This window comes from Rattus norvegicus, chromosome Y, assembly GCF_036323735.1.
Source record: "Rattus norvegicus strain BN/NHsdMcwi chromosome Y, GRCr8, whole genome shotgun sequence".
Lineage (NCBI taxonomy): Eukaryota > Metazoa > Chordata > Mammalia > Rodentia > Muridae > Rattus > Rattus norvegicus.
In genome coordinates, this window is record NC_086040.1 from 26,607,436 (window position 1) to 26,620,092 (window position 12,657).

A 12,657-nucleotide genomic window follows, 5' to 3' on the forward strand; every position below is an offset into this window, starting at 1 on the left:
TTATTTCCTGCCTACTACTAGTCCTGCAGTTATTTGCTTCTTTTTGTTCTATATGATTTAGGTTTGCTCTCAAGCTGCTGATGTATGCTCTCTCCTATTTCTTTCTGCAGGCACTCAGAGCTATGAGTTTTTGTCTTAGCACAGCTTTCATTGTGTTCCAAGAGTTTTGGGTATGTTGTACCTTCATTTTCATTGAATTCTAAGAACTCTTTAATTTTTTCCTTGACCAAGTTATCATTGAGTAGAGCATTGTTCAACTTCCATGTATATGTGGGTGTTCTTTCCTAATTGTTATTGAAGAACAGCCTTAGCCCATGGTGGTGTGAAAGATGCCTTGGATTATTTCTATCTTTCTGTGTCATTTGTTGACTGCTTTTTGACTGATTGTATGATCAATGTTGGAGAATGTGCCAAGAGATGGTGAGAAGGAGGTATATCCTTTTGTTTTAGGATAGAATGTTCTCTAAATATCTGTTAAGTCCATTTGGATTATATCTTCTGTTAGTCTGTCTATGACTCTTTTTAATTTCTGTTTCTGTTATCTGTCTAGTGATGAGAATAGGGAGTTGAAATCTACTGCTATTATTGTTTGAGGTGCAATATTTTCTTTGAGCTTTAGTAAGGTTTCTTTTTTGTATGTAGGTACCCCTGTATTTGGAGCATAGATATTTATAATTTCAAGTTCATTTTGGTGGATTTTTCCTTTAATGATTATGAAGTGTCCTTCCTTATGATTTGTGATGACTTTTGGATGAAAGTGGATTTTATATGATATTAGAATGGCTACTCCCACTTGCTTCTTCAGATCATTTGCTTGAAAAGTTTTTAACAAGCCTTTTAGTCTGTGGTAGTGTCTATCTTTGTTTCTGAAATGAGTTTCCTGTAGTGCAAAACGTGGGGTCCTCATTACATATCCAGAGTGTCAGTCTGTGTTTTTTTAGTGGGGAATTGAGTCCATTGATATTGAGAGATCTTAAGGAATAGTGATGATAACTTTGTCTTATTTTCATAACTGGAGGTTAGTTTATGTTTGTGTGCTTCTCTTCTCTTTGTTTTGTTGTGAAAAGATTAATTTCTTGCTTTATCTATGATTTTACTTGCCTCCTTATGTTGGGGTTTTCCAGTTAATGTCCTTTGTATGACTGGATATGTAGAAAGATATTGTGTAAATTTGGTTTAATCATGGAATATCTTGGTTTCTCCATCAACGTTAGTAGAGAGTTTTGCTGGATACAGTAGTGTGGGCTGGCATTCTTGTTACCTTAATGTCTGTATGACATCTGTCCAGGATCTTTTGGCTTTCATAGTCTCTTTTGAGAATTCTGGTGTAATTCTGATACGTTTGCCTTTATATGTTACTTGACCTTTTCCCTTACTGCTTTTAATATTTTTATTTGTTTTTCACATTTGGTGTTTTGATTATTATGTGATGGGAGGATCTCCTTTTCTGGTCCAATCTATTTGGAGTTCTGTAGGCTTTGAATATGTTTATGGGCATCTCTTTCTTTAGATTATAAAAGTTTTATTCTATACTTTTGTTGAAGATATTACTGTCCCTAGATTTGGCAGTCTTCACCCTCTTCTATATCTGTTAAGCTTAGGTTTGATCTTCTCATTGTGTCCTGGATTTCCTGTATGTTTTGGGCTAGGTGCTTTTCAGTTTTACATTATATTTGACAGTTGTGTCAATAATTTCTATGCAAACTTCTGCTCCTTAGATTATGTCTTCTATATCTTTTATCCTGTTGGTGATTCTCACATCTATGACTCCTGGTCTCTTTACTAGGTTTTTCATTTCCAGGGTTGTCTTCCTTTGTGCTTCCTTAATTGTTTCTATTTCCATTTTTAATTCCTGGATGGTATTGTTCATTTCCTTTTCATGTTTTGCTGTTCTTCCCGTAGTTCTTTAAGGTAGTTTTGTGTCTCTCTTTATGGGATTCTACTTGTTTACTTCTGTATTTTCTGTTGTCCTGTATATTCTTAAGGGAGTTATTTATGACCTTCCTAACATCCTCTTTCGTCATGATAAAATGTGAATTTAAAACTAGATCTTCCTTTTCTGGTGTGTTTAGATATCCAGTGTGTGTTTTGTTGGGAGAATGGGGTTCTGATGACTCCAAGTATTCTTGATTTCTGTTGCTTGTGATTCTGTGCTTGCCTCTAGCCATCAGGTTGTCTCTGGAGTTAGACTGGCTTGTTTTTTCTGACAGTGGCTTGACTGTCTTGTAGGCTCATGTGTCCGTACTGCTGTAGACCTGTTTTCCTGTTTTCTTGTACCCAGTTATGAGAACAGTGTATTCTGATCTAGGCATGTAATTGCTCCTTTCCACTAACTTTCATCTGTCCCTGTGGGCTAGAACCAGAGCGAAATTCCCGTACTTCTCCTAGGTCCCTCTGTTGGGGGAGGGGGAACAGATGGCACAAGATGTTTTCCTCTTGAGTCAGGATTTTGGGCAGAGAGTAGTCTCCTCTGGTTTCCCAGGAGTGTCTGCTTCTCTGAAGTCTAGTTGTCCCAACTTCAGGATTTGGGTACAGGGATCTGTTTGACCAGTTCTGTTCAGATTCAGGCACTGTCTGGAACATGGTGCTCCAGTAGCTTTACTCTTCCTATATTCCTGTGTCCAGAAGCACTATGCAGTTTTGTCTTGGGCCAGAGACCTGGGCAATGCTGGGCAGAAGTAGCAGTCTCTGTGCCTACATTCAAGAGCCAGCTAAAAACTGGAAATGCCTGATCCCAGAGGAGTTCTGCCTTTGCGTGTCCTGAGTCCACCAGTCAGCTCACCTCGAGCAGAAATGTTGAATTCACCTCTTGTCTCAGGCCTGAGCTCACTTTTTGTGCTGACTTTCAGCTTACCATGAGGGCTGCAACCAGAAATGTCCTTCCCCTACTGCTCCTAGGTACCTAGCACAGGAGGCCCAGATGGAGCTAGTTTTTTTTTTTTCTTGAGTCATAATGTGAGCAGAGATCTCAGGGGTTTCTGCCCCTCTGATGGTCTTAGCAGGGCACAGAGCTATGTCCACTCACAAAGAAACTCAAAGATGTCCCCACTCTCCAACAAAGTGCCTTATGCAATCTGCTTTGGGTAAAATGAGTTTGAAAACTGTTTCTGCTGACAAAGGGGTTTTCAGAACTTCCATATCAAACCAAAAGGGCCTTCAAAGTCCTCCACTATTAAAAATGGGCTTAAATCATCATTATGTTCAAAGGGGACAAAATACAATCAAAATTCCGCAAACTGAATCTCATAACACACATACCAGCCCAAGTAAGACAAAACTTTCTTCCTGTACACCATTAGATTAAGGACCATTTACAGTTTCAGAAGGGGTTCTTGAGAGTTCCACACCCATGCAAGATGTGGTAGAAAATTCTGAATCTAACCAGTGACTCTTGAGCCTTCTGCTCATAAATATTGTGATCTTGCACCCTCACCATCTCCCCCAGTGGTTCCTATATCCCTATACATCAGAAGTTACTCAAATATCCTCTATCACACAAAAGGACCCCCTGACTTGTCATAAGCACCAAAACAACTAAGTTTATCACAAGACACAGTCAATGAGCCATGCAGGCTCCATATTTGTACAATTTCCAGAGAAGATAAAACATCTCTTTCCCCTTCAGGGGACTCTAGGTTGTTCTGTCCTGAAAGGAGAGGCTCCAAAATTTTCCACATATACATCAGAGATGCTAGAATTTCCCAAAACTGAGCAGGATTCTCTGAGTAGTACTCTATCTCATAAAGGGACTGTGGGACAAGAAACATCTACAAAAGTAGTCCTACCCACAGCCACATCTTTAGAGATGGCTTATGGACGTGACACATGTACAAAAGATGTTCTTGGACATATTCCATCTGTAGAGAAGGTTATGGATACAACCATATGTGAATGAGGGGTGGGGGAACATGATATGCAAACACCAGTGTCTGTAGCATCCTCGTTATCTGAGGAAAGAGATTCCTTGGATTCCATTTGTGCAAAAGAATGCATATGACCTCAGCAAACTTCACAGGAGGCTATAGGAACTTCTTTATCTCCTCAAGATCAACCATTTTCCCCAACTACAGAAGATGCTACACACTCTTCCAAATATGCACAAATGGTTTTGAGTCCTTCTTTATACCCACAAGCAGACCCAGAACATCTGCCAAATACCTCAAAGGCTTTGGATTTTACTATATCTTCTGAAGGGGTCTTGGAACCTGTTTTGCCTATCAAGCAACCTAGGAAACCTGACACTTCTATTCAAAAGTCTGTTTTCACTTCTCCAGCCTAAGAATTTTTTTGGAATTTCCACAATTACACAACAATATCTAGAAACATCCTTATATGCTCATGAGTCTCTCAGACCTCTAACATTTGTCTAGGATGCTCTAAGAGAGGTCACATCTTCAGAGGTAGTTCTAATACCTTCCCCCCATTATGATGTTGCATTCAGGATTTCCACACATATACACTGTACAATAAGACCTTCCTCATCTGAGAAGGATGTCTTAGTATCTACTGCATCTGATCAGCATGCTTTACAACTGTCCCCATCTACCCAAGTAGATTTATTTACATTTCCACTCTGGGGAGAAATAGTCGACATTCTCCCTCCACCACAGTAGACCACAGGCACCCAGTTTCTAGAAACAAAGTCTTATGATTTGATTATTCTGATACAGTCTTGAGAAATTTCTCCTCAAAGGAAGACAGTTTCAACCTTCTCCCTTCTGCCAAAAGAGACCTTGTGCCATCTTCTGCTGCCAAAGAGACAACAAAAGCTACAACTATTCCTCAGGTGAGACCCACACCTTCTCCATCTGTCCAAAGGAACCTGGAATTTTCCAAAAAATGACCAAGGAATTGTGGAAAGTTGCCATTCCTTACAAGGGCATGCTGGCCATTCCATATTGTCCCAAGATGATCAAGTAACTCCTTTTTATACCAAAAAGGCATGTTCCTCGTCTTCCCAGGGTTTCAGGGAATTTCTTCACCCCTCTCTAGTGTCATCTCCATGAGGAGTAAATAGAGAAAGTGTGCTATAATTAAACAAAGAACACTACTCAGGTATTAAAAATGAGGAGACCAAGAACACTGTAGGCAAAGAGATGGAACTGGAAAATAGTGAATTAACAGAGATTGAAAAGGTCCTATCATCGGATGTACTTAGGGACATTTGGATGTTAGCCACAAAGTACAGAATACCCACAATTAAAATCCTTCATCACATGCATGGTAACATGAAAGAAAACCAATTGTGGATGCTTGCAACAAACTTAGAAGGAGGAGGGAAAATGGGACCTAGCTACAGGTACAGAAGGATAGACAAAGTCGGGGGAGCAGCAACAATGAAAAGACAGAAGAGAGAAATCCAGAGGAAAAGTGGAATAAATAACAATAATCATCAATGATGGGTGGTGAACTTGGGTATTCCCAGGGAATACCCGATTTCAAGAATCCAAAATGCTCCCATACACCTACTGGGATGATGTTAGTTGAAATACAAAGCAGCAAAGAGATAGAACGACTGCAGACTGCCCCTTGTAGCTAAATATGACCCTGTTGAAGGGATGGTGCTGCCACGCAGCTCAAAATTTTAACGTATAAATATCCAAGGCTTAAAAAATGTAAAAAAAAGAGCAGAGAATGAAGAAAGGCCCTCCAGAGACCACCACACCATAAGAATCATTTCATCCACAGACCGTAAATCCTCGCACTATTCCTGATGTAAAGATGTGCTTGCAGATTAGACCCTAATATGTCTGTCCTCTGAGGGGCTCTGCCATCACCTGACTGAGACAGATGGTGATACAGCTAAACATTTGAAAGAAAATGACAGCCACATAAGATGAGTTAGTCGAATGCCTGAAGGATCTTAAAGGGATTGGAAACCAATATGAAAAACAACAGTATCAATTAAGTTTACCTTTCAGAGTCTCACGAAATTTACCAACAAGAGTATACTTGGCCAGTACATGGTTACTGCTATGTAGACAGTAAAGCATAGGGAAAAGACAACTGCCTCATCTGCCATCTCTGGAAAGGAAGGCAATTGGTTTTGTGGAAACATCATAACCCAGAGAAGGAGGGTGTTAGATGGGTAAAGTGGAAGTGGCCATGTAGATGGAGGAGCACCATCATAGAAACAAAGAGAATCGGAAAGGCTTGGAGGATTCAATAAAGAAAGAAGAGTTTGGGAAATGTCTTTGAAATGTAAACAAATACATAGATTATTTTACACTTGCAATGTTTATAATATAAGATATGTATGTTTCCAACAGAGATGTTAAAATCTCTCTCCTTAATGACTACAGTCAATATTTGTAACATAGGTTTACTAAAATTGAAATCCAAAATTGTTGTGACTTACTTATTATTTGAATTTCACATAGATAAACCCATCCAATATTTTATCTTCTGCCTTTGTAACTATAGCAAATGTTTAATTACTTGATAAAATTTAAAAAAAAATTTTCTACTCCATTAGTTTTCCATTCAATGCCTCAAATGTCTCTCAATTTAACTGTATGTACTACATTCCCTTCCTTGTTGCTCTTTTCCCTGTCTCTTCACATTTGATATTCCTGTTCCTGACTGTGTCTTTCAGCAATACATAAGTACACTTGCACTTCTCAAAATAAGGACGGCCTGGTTCCTACTAGACACTTACACAAAACTGATCATACAGATACACAGTTTAGAGAATTAACATTTAGATTAAAGTGAATATATAACTCATTTTTCCATTTGATCTGGATTAACTCATCTAGGATGGCATTCACAAGAGGAATTCTGATTTCTTTTCATTGATATTGGGTTTAAAATACTTGTGCATTATATACTTCCTACCTTGGATTAGTCTGGCATACCACACACAGCACAGAACAAATCAATTAATTGTAGGATATGTGCATGTATGTGTCTAGGTCATTCCACAGTAACTCGTGGTACATGCTTTAGAAGCAAATCTGTTCAAGGATAGCCTGAACTCCTTTGTTTTGCATGTTTCTTTAACATATCAAATCACTTCAAATTGCACCAATTATTTATACCACTGGGGTACAGATTAAATTCATTTTTTCTACAATTAATCTCTCCATAGGGATTAAGAGCTGGTTGATAAATAATTTTTGGAGTCTTTAGAATAGAATTTTGCCCCAAAACTCATTAAGTATTTATTGTTCTGCAAATTCAAACCTACCTGGTATTTTGGAAATTTGAGTTTCATGGTCAGACCTCATCAGCTAAATGCACTTCATCCATTGTTGGCAAGTTCAGGCTATGCTTCCTGATTGACATGTCTGTTGAGACTACCTAGTTGTACAGTCATGTGATAACCAAGTGAGTTCTCATATAGCTTTCTCAATATTCAATTTACCTGATCAGAATCTATGAAGTGAAGAATCAATCATTTTGTGCTGAATGTAGGTTGCCAAACTGCCTCTGGATAATTTTTGAATAGCATCTTGTACATATGCCTGTGCTTTTTAGGTGGTTTCTCATTATCTATTAACACTCCACATAGCTCCGCAGCACTATATTATTGTAAGTTTCCAAGCCAAGTGATTTCTTGTTCTGTATTAGAATCATGTGGGAGTATCTAGATCAATCAGTGTAATCCTAAGGTATTCTCCTTGGTATATTATCATCTACAGATGGTGTAATATCTACAACGGTTGATACTCAGCCTTTGATACACCTTCCATCACCTGTGTAAAAGAAAATTATTTGCAACAGAGGAATCCTGTAATATTTAGGCTACTACATGAATCCCGTGGCTAAAATATGGCTATACATGCTTATTCATGCCTAAAAGACCGTTGGGGAGACCCAACTGGCTAAAAATGTCAATTACTACTCAGATGTCCACTATGTGTACAGTCTGAGGAAGTGTCACTTCAGTTCATGTTTGGAACTGAAGAATACTCAGCCATTTTCCAAACGGAAAAATAAAAACAAGTTACTTAGATAAGGATTGAGAGAATGGTTTTATCTAGGTAGAACATTAATTTTAGCCTTACATACAAATGTGTGATGTGCAGTATTTTCAACACTGTATTTCAGAAGGAATTATATACTTTTGGATATAGTCTCTCGGACTAGCATATGATATCAATATAGTTTGCTGTGACAGATTTTCAAGTACATATGAAATGTGAGGACTCCAACAGAGTAACTCTAGCTCAAACATATATCCTTCATGTTATTTGTGACCCACACTGGGAACACTTACTAAATGTATCAGAGTTCTGACTCATTTTAGTATTTTTTTTTTTTGGTCTCATGCTAACTTTTGATGCTTCCTTTCTCCAATAGAACAGTTAGTCAATGAGTCTGTATACCAGATATCAGCTGCATTATCAAGCGTTGGTTGCAATTTACCTCTGCTGAATTCACAGCCACGAGGAAGTGTTTCTTATGAGATGGCCTTGATCTCTACAATGTAGATTATTGTTGTCTGTGTCTTTCTCTGACTCTCTCAGTTCTCTTAAGGGTCCTACCAGGGAAGAAATGGCAATGATAGTGAGAAGTGATCTTTGTGGACCCGAGGATAGACAAAATCCACCAAAGTTTCCTTTCATGTGATAAGAAAATAGTGGACAGTGTTTATATTCAACTTAGTCAATGAAATGCTCTCCCTTTATACCTTGTATAAACTGGACTGGCTTGTTAGCTATGCCTGTTTACCCAGCTTGCCCAGTTTTCTGGCTGAGAAGAGGAGACTTTTTTCTCAGCAAGGCATCAGGTGGTGGACCAACATCTTACAATTGCTCACTGTTACCCAGTTCCTCCAACGCAGCAGCTTCTTCCAAAAGGATCTACATTGTCCATAGTATGCCTGACTTCAAGTCTGAAGCTATGAGCCCAGTCAACAAGAAAATTTCCATAGCTAAGAAAAAGTAAAATTTTTCTTTATTTAGTGCTGAGGTGGAGGGGCAGATATTATAGTGACTTTCCTTATTGTAAGTTCTTGAATCAGGAAGGGGAAGAGCACTGGAGGAGGGTTAATTTTGATCTACTTAGGGTTTCTTAATAATAATAATAGTAATAATAATAATAATAATAATAATAAGAAGAAGAAGAAGAAGAAGAAGAAGAAGAAGAAGAAGAAGAAAGAGGAGGAGGAGGAGGAGGAGTAGAAGAAGAAGAAGAAGAAGAAGAAGAAGAAGAAGAAGAAGAAGAAGAAGAAGAAGAAGAAGAAGAAGAGGAAGGAGAAATAGTTTAGGCTGGGAAGATTATTCAGCAATTAAGAGTACTGCCTGTTTTTTCCAAAGGTCATGAGTTCAATTCCAAGTATACACATCATGGCATACAATCATCTATAATGTCATCTGATGCCCTCTTCTGGTGTGTCTGACAAGTAAAGTATACTCTTAAAAATAAAATAAATTAAATCTTTAAAATAAATAAAAATCAAAAGTTTTCTTATCTAAGTCTAAGTTACTATGCTTCTGTAGCTTACCAGCTTTCTGTGTTCCTCTGAGGACAGAAAATCCATTCTTTTTCTATTAAAATCCAGGATGAGAGCTCACACATTGCTTGCCATATCTCGACTGTTATTCAAACACACCTTCTTCTTTTCTGGAAATAAAATAGTTTCCCATTACACTCCTATCCTACCTTCAAGTTCTGCTTTTGAGAGGTGCATCAGAAAAATGAGTTTGTGCATAAGGATGCTGGCGTTGCAGTTGCTTCTGATGTGAGAATACTGGGGTTAACACAGAAGGGTCAAGAGGGTCAACAAATGACTGAATGTAATGACTATCTTCTGTTGAAATTCTGTGGATGCAATGGGTCAGTATTCCTGGAAGTTACCCAACTCACAGGTTTTCTTCTTGAGCTCAATAGTCAGTTTCTCCAACTTCTTAATGTGCTGTACTTGCTCACTGATGTTGGAAGGTTGGCATGATGCCTTCCCAGCAAACCCTGTAGATAAACACAAGGGAACATGCATATTAATGGCCCAGTCACAGGAGAGACCATGCTTTGTCCCCCAACAAAGCATGAGGAAAGGGGAACTCTACAGACACTTTGAAGCACTGAAAGAGTAAGAAAGCTCTTTTCAAGATGGACCTATTAGCTACTCTCCTACCTACAACCATGATTCCTAGACATATGCAGGTAAGTTCTGTAGTCCATACTGCTTAGGACCACAAAGCCCTAAACATGTATGTTCAAGAAAAATGAGTCTGAGATTTTGATACATGTCCAGGGCAGTATCTCTCTCTTATTATCACAACATGTCAATGACATGTACAGGAATCCTGTGAAGATGAAGTCCAATACTCTACCCTGAGTGGCGAAGCTTTATCTATGTGGCTCCTATTGGATATCTTTCTCATTCGGAGTGAAAATAAGGAACTCATAGCAAACCAACAGCATGCTTGTCAATTACTGGTGGTCTGCCCAACATTCATCAGATATTCTTGATGCTTGGTCCCTTCTTTTAGAATCTAGAGGTTTCAGACCATAAGTCCTGCTCCTAAGAGGTCTGACCCAAGCACAGCTTCTCGAGGAAGCTCCCCAGCAGTGGCTCAGGGCTTACTCTCTCTGCTTTACACCAGATTATTTATTTTGCACTTTTATAACAAGAAAGAAGTCCTAATTTTTTGTCTCTCTCTCATCTCACCATGCATTCTGTTTTCCCTGTAAATAACTTGATAATCCTAAAAAACATGTCTGTGTGTAAACCAATATGCACTAACTAAATACCACAAGGGCAGCTTCTGTTTCCATAACACTAGTGATATCACAGAGAATACCACGGAATTTCAGGTATACAATAGTGTATCCAGAGGAGTGTCCCCTTCAACATCACATAACTACCCATTAACTAGATCTTCTCCAAATCAACAAGCCAGGTTGCCCTTTCAAGTACCTTTGCCTGAGACACAAGCGAAGATTTTCCAATACTCTCCCTTCTAAAATGGAGATATGACTGATTTATTGAATTCTTTCCCACCATCATGTACAGATATTGAAGCCTAAATTTTCAATCAAAGCCCAGAATTTGTCTTCCCCACCTTATGTTGCAGGCTGAAAATGACAAGGAAGAAAGGAAGTTGAGAACTTAGGTCAGGATGATGCTGGAGAGTTGGGATTATGCCTTCTTTGTAGCGTTGGCACATAGATAAATACAAGTAACCAAAGACTTTGGAAAGATCCACAGAGTAGTACAGTTTGGGGGGGGGAGTAAAAAACTAGGAATAATTGTGTAAATTTGGACAAGAACATTGTTCAGAGCCTCAAAAATAACATGTTTTAGACATGGGGCTGTTTATGATGTGAGCAGCAGTTCACAGGTCAGGCTGCAGGTGCATTGGTTAACATAGGTGCAATTTGAGACCTCAAAAACAGTCAGAGAAAGCATGGTGGGTCAACCTGGAATGAGCAATTAAGAAGTCATGCTATACTATGGAGAGTTATTATATGAAGGAAAGAGACAGACAGAGACAAAGACAGGCAGACAGACAGACAGACAGACACACACACACACACACACACACACACACACACACACACACACCAAAACAAAGCATCAGTCATGGGGACAAATATGTAGATCAATGATAAGGAGCTTCAACCAGGGAAGAAAAGTCAAATTCTTCTGTTGGGTGCCACATGTGACAACGTCTATACTCCTGAAAAGGTGTCACTACTACATTTATGGACAGCATCCATTAGAAACCTACAGACAGGGAATGGTAAAGTAAGTGTAGAGTCTAGGTATTATTAAACTATACATGTTTATTAGAGCCCCATGTAACTTTTGTCATGATCCTGGCAGTCCCAGCAAAGAGAAGCAAGCCCATGGTCAGCCTGCCATGCACTTCTTGGATCTCTGAAAATTTACCTTCCATACATGCTTATTGGGCCCTAAGCTTGTTGGGAGTTGTTGAATATTCTGCATCTTCACAGGCGTTTAAGTACTAGTCTAGTAGAGTTGGATGTCAACTCTATTTCTAATTGTGGTTCTCCAGAGGACACCTAGTTCAGATCACACTAGGGTTTATAAGATAAGGAAGTGCTTAAACTGGCAAGAAATATGTTATCATTAGTAAAGACTGTTCTAGGATAGAGGAAAAAATATGACAGAGACGCAGAGAGACACACACACACACAGAGAATGAAAGAATATGCCTTATGTACATGAAGCCAGAAAAGAATTTGTGAATCTAGAAGACAAGGTTTGAAGGACTACCTGTAAATCCCAGTAACTAAGAAAGAACCTTGGACACAGTTTTGATATTGAGGCTTCATACAGCTTGGCCTTTACCAATGTGAGACACTACATTTCCATGAGCAAATCCTTAGCCTGGAGAACGTAGTTATGGTGGCCCCCCCAAAAACAAAACAAAACAAAACACAGAATTGTCCCCTTTGTCTGTTTCTCATTACTCTGATCTCCCATGTCACAAGAGGCTGAGTGGTCTTCCACATACCCTCACATGCAGCTCACAAGGAACAGCACCTATCTTCATCAGTACTTCATCTGAGCCTACCCTTGGCCTTTGGATGGTACTCAGGAACTGAACTGACAGGTTACATATTCCTAGCTGGGTGTCAAACTTCAGACATGAGAATCCCACTCTGTGATTGTCAACAGTTCCATTTATCCATTGGGATGGCAGTGTCACAATGGCTGCACCTGTCTTTTCATGCATTTCA